This window comes from Phalangium opilio, unplaced genomic scaffold (assembly GCF_054372755.1).
Source record: "Phalangium opilio isolate 3A_F unplaced genomic scaffold, DU_Popi_V2 ptg000390l_1, whole genome shotgun sequence".
Lineage (NCBI taxonomy): Eukaryota > Metazoa > Arthropoda > Arachnida > Opiliones > Phalangiidae > Phalangium > Phalangium opilio.
In genome coordinates, this window is record NW_028324234.1 from 3503607 (window position 1) to 3518530 (window position 14924).

Here is a 14924-nt window from a genome sequence, read left to right on the forward strand (position 1 = left end):
AGAGACTCAGTGTATAGTGTTAGGCGATGGACGTTATACCTTTACAAAGGGACGCGCGCGAATAGACTTCCGCTTAGGACAGTTAAAACTAAAGCAGGAATTTCACGTAGTTCCCTCACTGCCAAACGATTTTATTTTGGGAAAGAATTTCCTTTATAAACATCGGGCTATTCTGGACTTTGGTACAAAAACCTGTCAGATTGACGGAACAACGTTTCCATTCGTGTTAAATCTCCCGGGGTTAAAGACTCCAACACCTCAGATTATCGAGGATATTGAACAAGCTGTCGCGTCGCCTACACTCAGTCCTAAACAAAACGAAGACTTAAAAACTTTACTACTACGATTTCCAAAACTATTTTCGGAAAAAGCGGGTCGAACTAACTTAGTGTATCACGAGATACACACTACCACCGATGTTCCCGTTAGTCAACGCGCGTATCGTGTTAGCGACGAGAAAAAGCGGATTATTGAAAATCATCTTCACGAAATCATCCGCGACGGGATCGTGAAGCCATCCGTTAGTCCTTACGCGTCACCTGTGGTACTTGTCCACCAGAAGTGCGGAAAGATACGTTTCTGCGTCGACTATCGCGCTTTGAATAAACTAACCGTGAAGGACCCTTACCCGCTTCCGAGAATAGAAGAACTATTAGGAAAAATGGGCGCCTCAAAGTTCATTACAGCACTGGACTTAAAGAGCGGCTATTGGCAGATAGACCTCCATCCGCAAGCGAAAGCGAAGACTGCTTTCATCACGCATGCGGGAAAGTACGAATTCGAAGTACTTCCGTTCGGTCTATGCAATGCGCCGTCGTCGTTTCAACGACTCATCGACGAAGTCTTCAGGGATGGACATCACTTTTCCATCTGTGTCTATCTGGATGACATCGTCATTCCATCCAGTACGTGGGCCGACCATCTTCAAGCCTTGGAATATGTCTTTCACCGACTGTCTGAAGCAGGCCTTACGCTTCAGACCAAGAAATGTCGCTTTGCGCAAAGCGAAGCGACCGTGTTAGGGCATATAGTTAATGAACGAGGGATTCACATTGATCCCTCTAAGACTAAGGCTATAGTAGACTTTCCAATCCCGAAAAACGTGAAAGCAATCCAAAGATTTCTGGGCATGGCGGGATGGCATTCACGATTCATCCCGCAGTATTCCAAGATCGTTGCCCCGTTAAATCATCTTAAGAAGAAAGACGTTCCATTCCAGTGGAAAGAAGAACAGCAGAAAGCGTTCCAGGCCATCAAGGATGCGATCTGTATGGCGCCTCCTTTAGCGGCTTACGACCCAAAGTTGCCGTGTATCCTAACAACGGATGCTAGCGACGCCGGACTTGGAGCTTTCCTGTCGCAAATTCAAGATGACGTCGAGGTACCTATTGCCTATGCCAGTAAGCAACTGACCGACGTCCAGCGAAGATATACAACCACGGAAAAGGAATGTCTTGCAATCTATTGGGGAGTTGGAAAGTTCAGGCCATACTTAGAGAATATACCATTCACTGTGATCACCGATCACAAAGCACTCCAGTGGTTGTTCACCTTGAAGGAGCCGAATTCTCGACTTGTACGTTTGGCGATGTACTTGCAAACGTATGACTTCAAGATCATACACAAGAAGGGAGTTGAGAACAAGGTTGCGGACGCATTATCAAGAGCGCCTGTCTCGCTATTAGCCATGTCGTTGGAAGACATGACTTCGCCGTCCTCGTCAGAAGATTCCAGTCCAGCGGAGTCCTCTACAATGACGTCGACCTCGTCCTCAACCAGCAGCAGATTAGCTCCTCCCGCCAATCACGCATTGTACCACTCTTTCACGCTGGAAGAAGTGCGGAAAGCCCAACAAGATGAACAAGCCACACATGACATCATAGTCCAGTTATCAGGAGATAATCCACAAAGACATCGGTACTACGAACTGAAGAACGATGTCTTGTATCGGAAGGCCTATGGTAGACAACCAGCAAAACTCTATTTGCCACAGCGGTTCCGGCGGGACGCCATCCGCTTATTTCATGACCACCCTCTATCTGGACATCGAGGTCGAGATCGTACCTTCGACAAAGTACGAGCCAGATACTGGTGGCCATCGTTCCGGCAGGACGTTACCGAGTACGTCCGCGGATGTCCTTTGTGCCAAATGCTTAAGGCCCGCAATAGAAAACGTCCAGGTCTCATGCAGCCTACGGCCATTTCGGAGCCATTTGATTTGCTGGGAGTGGATATAATGGGACCTCTACCGAGAAGCCGTCACCACCACAAGTACCTCCTGGTTTTCACGGACTATGCCACGAAATTTGTCGAACTTTACCCAATGAAGAACATCACCGCCAGAACGTGTGCGAAGAAACTCGTCTCCATGATAGTTCGCTACGGATGTCCGAAAGCCATCGTAAGCGACAATGGGACACAATTCGTTTCTCAACTTTGGAAGGACATTCTAAAGATGTTCAAAGTCAAGCCACGATACATCACTCCGTATCATCCTCAGAGTAACATCGTGGAGCGCACAAACCGCGTTCTGGGCGAAATCATTTCAATGTTCGTTGGTCGAGATCACCGAAGATGGGCTGAGAACTTACCGTTCATTCAGTTCGCCATCAACTCGACTACTCACACCACAACAGGAAGAACTCCGTTCTACCTTAACATGGGTAGGGAACCGAGATTTCCCTGGGACTTAGACGTGGGGATGCCAGTAGCGGACTTCGTTGAAAGGTCCGGCTCACTCTCAGCTTTAGCGAAGCAACTTGCTTTGTCTAAGGAGCTTGCCAAGAAAGCGCAAGCACACCAGAAGCGCTACTACGATCAAAGGCGGGAAGGAATTGAATTTCCCGTTGGTGCGCTTGTCTGGAAAGAGACGCATCCTTTGTCTCAAGCGGTACGTGATGTCGCCGCTAAGTTATGTCCCAAGTGGGATGGTCCCTACAAGATCGCGAAGAAGCTAGACCGCTTGCGATATCAATTAGAAGATCCAGAAACCGGAGAAAATAAAGGGATTGAGAATATCGCTCATCTCAAGCTTTATTGGTCAAACAAGGATGTCTGCCAACCGGCCGGAGGCCAGTCATCCTCAACGTCAAGTAGTTCATCTTCAAGTTCTACCTCGTCACCGTCCAGACCTATACTTCAGGACGCTGGAGTCAGTACTGGTGACGAACGTCGTGAGACTCGACGAGAACGAAGACGACGACTGTTGAAAGACCAAGAAGCGCAGACCGAGTCGTCTGGAGAAGAATCGAGGAGACATCAAACCTCAGCTTCATCCACTACTGGATCCTCTGATTCCCCGTCGGAAGAAGTTCCAGAGTCCTTCCCAGAAGTCTCTGATCTTCCTGAGGAATCTGAGCCAGACGCATTCGCCTTATTCTCAGATCCTCCCGCGATCTTCCGAGTGAATCGGATGCCGCCAGACCTTTCTCCATCTTCCTCTCCTGATAGGAGCTCGAGGGAGAAGTCTCTCCCTCCAACCTCTCCATCTTCCTCTCCTGATAGGAACTCGAGGGAGAAGTCTCTCCCTCTACCCTCTCCTCTATCTCACCCTGACGATTCCAGTTCTTCCTCCGAATCTGAGGAAGACGAAATGGAATTGTCCAACCCTGTTCCCATCAATCCCATGAGATTCGTAAACCCTTTTCGTAAAGGATGGAAACGTGAGATAGTGCTGAGAAAGAATCCTAAGCCTGGAGGTCCGGAAATGGACATTTACTACCATCCTCCAGAACAATTTCCGCATAAGACTCTCCGGTCTCGCCCGGACGTTGCCGCATATTTGCGCGTACATGAAATCACCGATGTGACTTCGCTTGATTTTAACTTTTCGCGGCAAGCAATATCGCGCGAGCCGTGGGAAACTGTGCGCACCGCAAACTAACTTTTGACGCCATCCCAATGGACGCCGCAACGGTTAGGCCGACGATCGCCCCGGCCAACATGGTGCCAGATGAGCGAGGCTTACAAGGCCCGCCGCCGTCACCGGGAGAAAAGAACAGTGCCACCGCCACCAAAAGGAGGTCCCCGGAGCCGCAAGACTCCCCCGAGTCAGACTCCCCCTAACGCAGACGACTTTTCTTGGGGGGGAGGATGTAACAAAGAAGCCACCCCTCCAACGTCGTCTGCTTCATCACCTTCTTATTTTTTACACTTTTTCCCACAAGTGGCGCTTAAGGCGCCACTAGCTCTTTTTGTTACAAAAAATATATTTTGGCGGGGATAAAAACCCCCGCCGCCGCTGTAAGAGAGTCAGTCTCAGAAGTCAGTCTCAGCAGAGGGAGTAAAATCTTGTAACGCGACAAGTACAGACGCGCTTTTTGTTATAAATAAATTCAAGTGAAATATTAAGATACCTCTGCGTTATTTCTGCCTACCACCATGGACTATCTGGTAATTACTTAGTCATGATCAATAAGATCTTTAAGCGGGTAACCTGGGAACTTTTTAACTGCTAGTTAATTATTTAATTCTTTGTGGAATCGTGAAGTTAGGCCCTTTTCCTACTTTTAAAACTTTACGGTTACACACTTTAAAAAAAAACTCTTCAATCTTTTACAAAATCATGTGCAGAGTAGTGACTCTGAGACAGCACAGATTTTTAACCAAATTTGCACAGATTAAATCGTGTGCTAATGTGCACATTAATTTGATTGTGCGAAGTTACACAGAAGCACGGCCAGCTTTGAGCGCACAACCGACCATCGTTGAACGGTCTACCGACAATAAACGGCAGGAAAATCAACCATCTTTGAATGGACATTCGAACATCAACGGCAGGCTCATCGACCACTTTAGACTGGAAATCCGACCATATTTGAACGGAATATCGGCCATATTTGAACAGAATATCGATCATCTTGGATCGGACAACCGACCATCGACGGCTTATACTTGGAATATCTTCAATTGGATAACCGACAATTTTTGCATGGAATATCGACGATGGCCACGTTTACCACTCCCCACCTCCATGAAGGATATATAGCAAAGCAGACAAAATTTTAAACCAATTATTATACTCCTTAAACAGAAATAAATCAGACAATAGTACAATTTGGTGAGATATTGCTTTATGCAATGGTGAAGGCTTAAACGTCTATTTCTTTACTGCACAGTCTTCATGGTGCACATAAAGAAAATGACTAATATTGCTTAATGTGTATTTAACTTTCGGTTCACTCTGACCCGTTAGGACCTCCTCAGAGAGGACGCGAACCAACGCCTATTTTGGCTTCGTCATGCGGTGCATTCAATGAAACCGATCAGGAAAAACTAAAATTAAGAATTATTTACCATTGTATCTTGGCAAGTTAAATCTATGTATATAAATGTAGTAGAGGTAAACTGAAACGTAAACACTCCAATTTAAATTTTAATATCAAAATATTTTCTTGGAATATCAAAATGAATGAGAACTTTATAGCTACAAAACCACTAAAAGAATCGAAATGCCGAAACATTTTTATTTAATATTTTGCAAAACGAATATTTTATGGTTTTGAAAGAGTTCTTTTCATACCAGCACAAGGCAAAAACAAGAAGGGAGTATGAACTAAGGAGTAGAATCTATAAGCTTATTAATAAATATGAAATGTTATTGCTTAGGCCGTTGCTTCGCACCTCAACAGTTCGTTAAATGAGTTCTAAGTGTATCACACTGTAGCTTTCGTTGTTGAAAACCAACTTTCAACACATTCTCGCCCTTAAATGAATAGTCAAGACAAAATTGAATTGTTTAAAATAACAACATTTTAGGTGGCACAATAATAGAGTAATTTCGTCTCCCTGCCTTTGGCTTATGGTTAGTTGTGATACTACTCTGTTGAATAGGAAACTACTTTGTTTTATCATTCGGTAGATTGATATACAATACTAAGCGGGTGGCGACATATATTGGATTTTAATTTGCGGGTAAAAAGTCTCCGAATTGAGCGATGACATCTTTGTCCAAAATACAATGAAATTTAGTTTTGAACTAAATATATTTTAACTAATTTACTTAAGAAGAAATATTTTGGTTTGTGGACTTTTCTGCCGTTTAATATCACATGAATGGTAGAGAATGCAAAAACCTACACTCTAAGAAATATTTGTTCCAACCTGAACAAATAATTGCGGAAAGCCTCAGGTACCAAAATTGACACCAAAACGCTGTGCTACGTTGAGCACTTTCATGCTCATTGTTGAACACTGTGTGTGTGGTAGAATTTCTTCTTGGGAATGCCGCAAAATTGAACAGTATAGTTGACAATTTGGCACACTTAATGTGGCAGTTTTGAATAGTTCAGCGAACCATTTTATCTCTTATATTCGATATTAATGTTCATTCCTTTCCAATGTACTGAATTCCCAATCAACCGGAACCAAAATGGGGAGATTCCACTAGATCGTACTCCCACACCTTGAACGGTTAACGAAAAGTAGTAATTAGCCTCCTGGGACTGCACTTGACGAATGTGGTTATTGTCTTTTTCCTCCGTTATTAATGGACTAGCAAATAATTACATTTGCAATTTAAAGTCTTATATAAATATAAGGGAAGGGTGAAATACGCAATAATCCTTGACATTTCCTTTCATATTATTTTAAAATGATGTTTGTAACGACCAATTTATATTTAATTTAGGATAAATAAGCATTTTACAGTAAATTGTTGAGATATTATCGGATACTATTGGATTTTTAATGAAGGTTTTGTTAATGAACTTCATAACGTTTTAGGCAAACTGTCAGGATTGAACACCTTCAATGTTATCTTGTATGATTCTGCACACCTTTCGCGATTGAACGCCTAATATTTCCAAACTATTCAAGAATGAGCAACTGCTTTCAAGTTTGAATACCCATTGAATGCTTTTTCTTAGAGTGATCACGATCTGTGCAATCTTAAAGCACACTTGGCAGGTCATTTTATTCCTTGGCTAAAATTTGTGTGTGCAAATTTGGCGTGTTAATTTATGATTTGTGCAACTTGGGTCAAAAGTGTGTAAATTTGGTACGGCATCTTTGGATTTGTTCAACTTAGGTCATAGACGTGCAAACTTGGTATGCCATTTTGGGATTTGTGAAACTTAGGTCAAAGACGAGCAAACTTGGTATGCCATGCCAATTGAACAATTATGTTATAAATTAAGTCCTTTTCCTAATTAATAACCAATATTCTTTGACTCTATCATTATTATACATCTTTGTTCGTATCAAAAATATCGTGACTTGGCAACCACTAAACCTTATAAACGTGTACATAGGGTTATGCATAACTCGCCTTATAAACTTGTAAATAGGGTTTTGCATGACCCACCATATAAACTTGTTTGTACTCTTCTTATAAACTTGAACATATCCCCTCGACCATAAACGACTTATATTACTTACCTGCGATTGAATGAAATAGAAGTTTATTGTGTACATAAAAAGTTACAGGAACTCACGAGAATGTACACATTAGTATCGAGAAAAATATTTACAAAACAATATTTACAGAAAATTAAATTCAATTAAGGCTAGTGTTTTAAATTTAAATATTTTAACATATATATGCTATCGTAGATGCTCAAGGTGAGTGGAAAAAATATCAAATTTGTGCGCCAGTAAGTTGCACGAATGTTGCATCCTGTTAATTGGTATTAAATTCTTACCGACTACGTAAAATGAACAAGGATTATTTCTTGAAAGTCTCGGAACTAAAAAGTTTAGTTTAGCTAACAATACTGGTAGTGGTAGTATGCAATTAATTAATTTAAAAATGAACTTGAAATCAAACATGGTACAAAAAGTTCTAATTGTTGGCAAGCCCAGAACTGATAATAATGCTTCATAATTGTAATCAAGATGGTTTAAAAAATTATAATGACAGTAAAAAACGAATTTCCTCTGGACGCTTTCAATTATATCAAGTAAATATTTACTACAGCCACCCCAGGCAACCCAGCCATATACAAGACGTGATCGTACTAAACTTAAATAAAGCAAGCGAAAGTTCCTTAATGATTTAAGTTTCCTAGTAAGTTTTAGTGACACCGAAAGAGTACGGCGACATCGGTTGACGCAGTGAGAAATATGATCTTTGAAGTATAGACCACTATCAAATATTATGCCAAGGTCTTTCATCACTGTATGTCTCCGTACAGGGGCGCCGTCGATCGTATACGTAGTGACGACCCTCCTACAAATCCTTCGCGTGTAAGTCACGTGTACTGATTTAACCGGGTTGACTGGGAGGTTGTTAGTCTGACACCAACCAGCAATCGAGTCAAGGTCCTCCTGCAGCAAATGACAATCAGCTATTGAATTTACACTTTTACAGACTTTATTGTCGTCAGCAAATTGGATAAGTTGCGAGTGACGTACTTCAAATTGGATAAGTTGCGAGTGACGTACTTCAAATTGGAGATCGTATAAGTATATATTAAAAAGCAGTGGCCCTAGGGATGAGCCCTGCGGAACGCCACATTGTACCGGATAAGTAACCCGAGTTAGGAAGCCATTGCATTTTAGGACATTAACGCGATAGCCTAGGTAATCGTCAATCCAGCCCAGCAAGTCACCACTGATGCCTAAGGCTTGCATTTTTTTGACTAGAATATCATGGGACACTCGATCGAAAGCTTTAGCGAGATCCAGATAAACAACGTCAACCTGTCCCTGGTTAACCACCTCTGGTGCCACAAGATCCATAAACATAGCGTAATTTGTATCGACACTTTTGCCTGGCACAAAACCATGCTGGCAGTTATTAGGGAAGTAGTTGAACCAACGCTGAAGTCGCAAATGCATAGCCGAATCAAAAACCTTAGCTAAAACACACAGGAGAGAGATTGGCCTATAGTTAGCTTGATCGGTCGAAGGTCCTGATTTGTAAACAGGAACCACTACTGATTTTTTCCATAGGGTGGGAAAGCAACGCGTACGCAAGGACAAATTAAAAATATGTGTTAACAGGGGTAAAATGACATCTCGACATCCTTTAGTGACGAAAGTCGGAATGCCATCCACCCCTGTCGAAATCTTAGCAGGGAGCCGGTCGATGGCCTTAGAGACTTCTGATTGCAAAAATATTCCGCCAGTGTAGTGACTTGTTGCTATGTCAGGCGAAGTAAATCTATCGGGTCTGTGTTTTGATTTGTCCTTAGAAATTTCCGAGAAGTGCTGACCGAAAACTGTGGCAATATTTTCTGGATCAGACTCTAACTTATTACCAATTTTAAGCGAAATGGTTTTTAGACCATCCTTGATGTTGCCATTAATATTGCTCCAGAACTTTTTGGGGTGTGACAGAGCTTCATCGCAAATTGATTCAGCTCTAAGGCGAGCATCCCTGGCAGACAAACGCTTAACAATTGCTCTACATTTACTAAATTCTATGGCATCTGACAAATTGCCCGTGCGTTGCTTTTTTAAAAAAAAAAAAATTCCTCTCTATGGCACGTACGAGTTCACGCGAATACCACAAGGTAAATTTGGGGAGTTCTCGTCGAACTCGCATAGGAATTGAGCGCTCCATCGAATCACTAATGCCCTCGGTTAGTCTGGCAACACAACCGTTAACATCATTAGACTCTAGGACAGAAGACCAATCCTTGTCTCTTAAATTTGTATATAGAAGGTGGTAATCACCTCTTTTATAGTTGTATGCTAATGTACGGTGTGGCAATTAAGGCAGGGGCAATATCAGCAGTAAAATACACACAAAACGGTGGATGATAGAAATCAATGTCGACCAGTGGGTCAGGTAGTTTACTAATCGTAAGACCATTAATATTTGTCAGACAAAGATCGAGCAAATTTTAATTATCCGTCTTCTTGTTCGTTTGATTTAAGTTAAGAGTGTAGCAGAGCTCAAATATATGATTTGCTTTTAATTTTATAGGGGATGAGCAACCCTGGTCACTATATAAATCCCAGTTTACACCGGGGAGATTAAAATGGCCTAAGAAAAGGAAATCAGCATTGCTATTTTGTAGCGCATTCAAGAGACAATTTTTATAAATTTTGTATTGCGAATCGTCGTATAAAGGACGGATGTAACTGCTACCTAATATTAGAGAATTATTATTTTTAAACTTAATTTCTATGAAAACGCATTCCTGATCACCCTCAAGTTCTGGTCTTCGGCTACAAACAAATAATAATGATAGAGTCAAAGAATATTGGTTATTAATTAGGAAAAGGACTTAATTTTAGGGCTCGGACTCCGTTATACATTATCTGAAATTATAGATATTGAGATGTGTATATTATTTATAAATATAGCGGAACGAATAATGCTAATGAATACGTTGTTTACAAACAATAACATATGTATATAGAAGACCTTAGTGGATATTCAATTGACATTGTTAGGAAACAACATTAGCGCTAGATATTTCTATTCCCGTATAATATTGGCAACTGATAAAGATAACATATTTCTTCATATTGGCTCTTTTCCATAACCATTCATACAAGCTTTATTTCTGAAAGTAGTCTCTCACAGACAATGTATAGCAACGTTACCGTTACAAACGTATATCCATGAGAGGCTTAAATTAAATTCCGTGCCTATATAGGATCTGGCTTTGTTTAATATTTAAAAATATGCTTCAAGATGACATCAGTCGTTACAGCTGTAAGCGACGAAACTCGTGTTTCACTACGAAAGGGTTGTCATTTTACGGCTTTCATTACTCTTAGCTTGATTCCCTGGTGTTTTAATGATAAATTAAACCAAGACGTTAATGAAATAACGTGTGTGTTTGGTATCAAAAATGATTTGAACGAGATAGCCTCTCAATAACATTTTAAACTTTCACAAGAGATCCAAAGATTGTCAACGGATGTGTATGCGTAGGACGAACGTTACAAACGCGGTGGGTAACTCTACTTTAAGAAACTGACAAGTATTTAAACACACTTAGGTTTACTTGTAAATATCGGTGCCACAACAATTATAATAAAGTTTCAGTTACGTGGATATTCTTATGAGCTATGCACAAGAGTCCTTTAAGTTAAATTCACTAGCGTTAAGTAATTCCCAGGTCAATTCGGTTAAAGTTAAATAGCTTCATGCAGTACGAGATGTACAAGTCAGCTGAGTTATGTTTTTAAAATTTATGCACCTTTTTGTAAATAGGTTTTTAAATAATTTTAAATGTTTTAAATGAGGTTTGACTTATTAATAATAAATCTACTGAATTCCATAAGCCTACACTAAGTCCACTGCAATCACCTCAAAAACCTCGTCCTGACGCGGGACATAAATTTATGCACCTTTCTGTAAATATGTTTTTAAATAATTTTAAATGTTTTAAATGAGGTTTGACTTATTAATAATAAATCTAGTGAATTCCATAAGCCTACACTAAGTCCACAGCAATCACCTCAAAAACCTCGTCCTGACGCGGGACATAAATTTATGCACCTTTTTGTAAATATGTTTTTAAATAATTTTAAATGTTTTAAATGAGGTTTGACTTATTAATAATAAATCTAGTGAATTCCATAAGCCTACACTAAGTCCACAGCAATCACCTCAGAAACCTCGTCCTGACGCGGGACATAAATCCACAAGCGGGGCTTTTCAAATAGTTAAGCCGTAAGAAAGTAATATGATGAGTGAACAATACATCGCGTATGTGATTAGGTTTAGTAGCCTTGCTCCAAATATAATAATCTAAGCTTGGTCTAGGAAGGGATATCCACACTAAGTCAACTCGCGACTTATTTACAAGTGGGTCCCTTTACAATGCATAGAGGGGTGGTGGCTAGCCCCTATGCCACAGCTAACCTACAGCGCCCTACACTAACTATTACCGTTATTCTGATGTTGAGAGAGAATCATGTTACAATTACCCCGCATTGTGGTACACCTCTCTCGAAGAGAAGTATTATATACATCTGTTATACATGAAGAACCAACCGCAATTTCATTAACGAGGTATTTATTTTCCGGTACAGAAAGTATTGACTGAAAACGCGAATGAAAACCTTTCTTAAGATCTTTCAAGTTTGGTGCGAGAAAAATGACAAGTGCATTTCCATTTTCATTTCAAAATTGTCACATTAGGAGTAACTACTTCAAGTTCTTTGGAACTGTAAACTTAACGAAACTAAAGTGCGAAAAGGTTCCGGGCGCTACACTAGACGGAGTACATTTGTATCTGACTGTATTCTGATAAACATGAAATACTTCTCAATCAAAGCCTCTATGGTTTGACAAAGACACCTACTCACGCTTATATTTGGCTGTATTTTTCAACCTAAAAACATTTCAACCTAAGAAACTAGAGAGCTGCATGGAAACGGTTTATTTCCATTTATCGCGGTAACCATTGAAAACCGTGGGAATGGATGGTTTTTCGGATCGGGAATGGACGGAAAAAACCAATATGGAATGAAAGTGGTTAAATTGATACACATTTTAGTTGGAAATGGTTAATAAATGGATAGAATCTTTTTTCTATGGAAGATCCTAAAATTTTAAAATATATAAAAACGGTTTTGCCACTGAGTAAGGGCAGATATCTGCCTTTGACAGAATTAGACGATATAAGGCAATATAACATAGGTGCCACTACTAGTCATCTCATTCTCGGAATAGATATTTTGAGGAAGTGACTCATGCTACTTGGCGACAGGCGAACAGGAGTCCCTCAGCCAAGTTAAATTTTTCTACAGTTGTTCATCCTCCTTATTTTTACTAAAATTCTTGATGAAGAACCCGCATTGCAGTAGTAATTTTGGCCCAAACCAAGACGCTCAAAGGTTATATTCTTTCGAACTCTTTGGTAGGGAAATGCTTTTCTGCTATTGTTTATTTCGTTAATGGTTGGAACTGCAATAACGTTTCTTAATTGGGAATGGGAATGGTTGGTATTTGGAAACCACGGATCGGCAACGGATGGGGAGGTTGATGACAAATATGGGTGGAATTGGTAAACAAAATTGGTATGGAAAAAATGGTAACGTTTGAAACTGAAATGCAGCTCTCTACAAGAAACTAAACCAAGTAAGCTTGGACTAGACACATGAATTTGATTGAATTCTGGGAAACTTTGAAACATTTTGACCAAAGCCACTAAACCGAGAACGCTTGGGCAGGGACACCTAATCCCGCTTGTTTTTAATTCAAGTTTATAGCTGTCCCACGTAGTGCAATGGGATTTTGGCCGAAGGGTTGCCCAAGAGTGGGAGAGCTAAGTTTACTTTAAAATTTGAGACCTTTGAATAAAATTAAAGGGTTGGTCGAACTAACGTCGGTCAGAAGTAATTCGGTGGAATAATGAACTGATTTTAATAAACAAAATTATTACTTTAAACCATAAGCGTGACTCACGCGAAAGTGAAATAGAACTATGGGCAAGAGAAACCCAAAAAGACTATTGATAAAACTTTTTATTTGAAGGGTTAGTATTTCAATATGAAACAAAACATTTCTAATTAAATTTTTGTACAGAGTTATGACACACATTTACAGTTCGCAAAACAAAATAGGGTTAATAATCAAAATCAGTTTAGTTATTTAGTAATTTCTTTAGTTAAAGTTAAGGTCAACAAAAATAATTTAACACTTACTACTCGGAAACAATATACTCATTTCGCAACACGTTTTATTTTATTACCGAATGCTTCACATAATATATCAAAATGATGCCAAACACTGATGCGGGTACGCGGAATCTCCAACATGATGGCAATGGATAATGAAACGAAAATGGATCGCAACTAAGTTATGAAACCATAAACGAGTAGCCAAAACGAAGGATTTAAAAACATGAAGATTTTAAACTGTCAATGAGGTCTGCAGATATTTTTCAAAATATAACATATTGTTGATTTATAATTTCTATTAGTTGAAAAAATTCTTATGAGTATTAAAAAGATGTGTAATAAGTTGCACTTTTTTTAATGGATTATAAAGTATATGACGAAATTATTTTCTTTCATCTATAAAAAACGCTATATACGAATGAACGCCGACATTTATTTGTTGATACGCCTTGTTTATATTTTGTTGGCTGTTATCAAGTCTAAAGTTACGATAATTAAACTGATAAAGTATTTCGATTATCACTGCTTATAACAGTAAATTGAATAAATATATACTTCTTTTGTTTGTTTATAGATATTTGTATATGAACAAATTCATCGTCTACTTCAGTTACAATCCATTAATGCATATCGTATTATGTATAATGACATGATAGTCATCATTATTCAAATGGCTTATATTATAAAAACTCCGAGCCCTACTTAATTTATAACATAATTGTTCAATTGGCGATTGAATGAGAACAAAAAGGCAGACTTGGCTCTACATGGGATCTCAGAACGTTTTACGGCGGAGAGGTAACTAGGCGAGGCTTGGCCCATTTTTGTACATGTTAATGTTTTTCATCGGATACCTTTATTTTTAATCAATTTGAATCCTTAATTTTTCGGAGAAACTCCGAGAGATTTTTTTAACCCCTAAGTTGGGAAAGAAGGCACGCGAGTGATCGAAATATTAAAAGAAAAAAAAAAGAAAATAATTGAACCATAAATCGCGGAAAAAGAATAAAAATATAATAATAATTAACCCTTAAATCGAGAAGAAGGAGAAAGAAACCTGAACCCTTAAGGAGAATATGGAAGAAGAGCAACTTGTCGTAAGAAATTAAAACTTGAAACTATGGTTAAAGAACTTAGATTATGGTTGACGGATTGATTCAATTTTAAAAAATCTTAACTTTCTATTTTTGAACATTATTATTTTTAGTGTATAAATGCACAATTTTAACCTTAACACCGCTAAAATTTAAATTTGAAACTTAAAGGAGACATTCCATAGAGGTTATAAAGTACAAACCGCTCTTAGATATAAGTTTAATTTTTGTTTAAATTCATATTTTAACCCCTATAAACCTTTGTGAAAACTTAGGAATAAGATTGAATATTATGTTGAA